This window comes from Nematolebias whitei, chromosome 15, assembly GCF_014905685.2.
Source record: "Nematolebias whitei isolate Nwh7 chromosome 15, NemWhi1, whole genome shotgun sequence".
NCBI classification, from domain to species: domain Eukaryota; kingdom Metazoa; phylum Chordata; class Actinopteri; order Cyprinodontiformes; family Rivulidae; genus Nematolebias; species Nematolebias whitei.
This window is the reverse complement of record NC_056512.1, coordinates 14,898,305-14,899,807: the sequence shown is the minus strand read 5'-3', so window position 1 is coordinate 14,899,807 and position 1,503 is coordinate 14,898,305.

Genomic DNA, 1,503 nt, shown 5'->3' with positions numbered 1-1,503 from the left:
TATAACGTCCGTTTATGTTGCTTTGCTGTGGTAGGTTTTTTTGATGCCTCAAATTGTGCCCTTTCTAGGACACGGTGTGAGAGATCTTTTTTTTTATACCGTCTCGCCTCATGTTTTCTTTCCTTTTCTTATCTAAGCAAAATATTATTCTGAATAAGAGTAAGAAGGCCGCGCTAATTATTTTAGCCGCAGCTTCATGCACTCCGCCCATCTTCGGACGACTGTACGTATATATTCGCGTTGTATCTCGGTGCAATGCCAATAAAGTTTATTCTGATTCTGATTCTGATATATGTATATATTGTAGTGTGTCAAGGACAGCTTAACTGTGGACATACGGTCCACCATTTGTGTTATTTAAAACACGTACGGTCCCACCAAATGTAGTAGTCAAGGTGGGGGACAGGCTTTGCTGTCGCTTCACTACTAAAAATTTAAATATAACGGGTTCTTTCTTTTTCGAGTTAAATTAATGCCATGTGACGAGATAACTTGTTTAATCAGTGACAAGAGACGTTAATTTTCTTTGACCCATCAGAATAAATGCGGTCGTTTATTTAACAGAATCAAAATTTAACATCAAAACATTGTACACTTGATTAGCTGATCTGGTTCTGATTAATAAAACTTGGCACGCTTTACTAATAAGACAACAGAACATTTCTGAAGGAATCTAGAAAGATTACTAGCAAAATAGAAGAGTTTAAAGGAAGGAGTTTAGAGGTTTAAAGAAGAGATGGATGGAGGAAGGTGTATGTTGTTGACCAGAATTAGCACGCTTCTTTCAACACCAGCTCAAACCTCCGGTACACTTCAGGACGTGCAGAGACTTCGTTACCTTACACGGGGATACCTCCGCTCCGGAACAGAAGTCCATTAGTACGATCCTTTTACAGCGTCTCTGGTCAGGATGGCTGGGCATCGTCAGAAGTCGTGTGGTTTACTCCGGTAAACAGAACAATGGTGTTTCCGCCCGGTTGGGTTCACAGCGAGGCACCGTGACTCAGACAGAAATTCCACTCAGAAGTGGAAGACTCCAGAAAGCTTGAGAAGACTCTATCAAAGACTTAGTTCAACTCAGATGAAAGACTGAAGAGTCAAGAAGACTCAGAAGAACTCCAAGACTAGACTGAGTAGACCCAGGAAGTGTCGACTTTTAAAAGAGTCTTCACTTCCGGTCACTTAGTACTTCCTGATTGGTTGAAACAACCAACAGGGGGTGGTTCTAGGGATGTCAGAGGGTTATTAAAAGTCAAGAGAGAGTGCAAGAATGTTTAGGAACGTTTAGTACAGACAGAGAAATGTTATGGCGAAGTGAGAGGAATGCAGATGCCAGTGTTTCTCCTTTTACCGTCTGCTAGGTTTAAAAACAATACAGTCCGTTCTAATAACTTGTTTTCTGACTGTCTCTGACTTTCGACCGACATCACTACTTCTCATTCAGACAGAAGATCAAAATGCATAAATACTTTGTAAATAGACATTTAACTTGATTTCTAATTT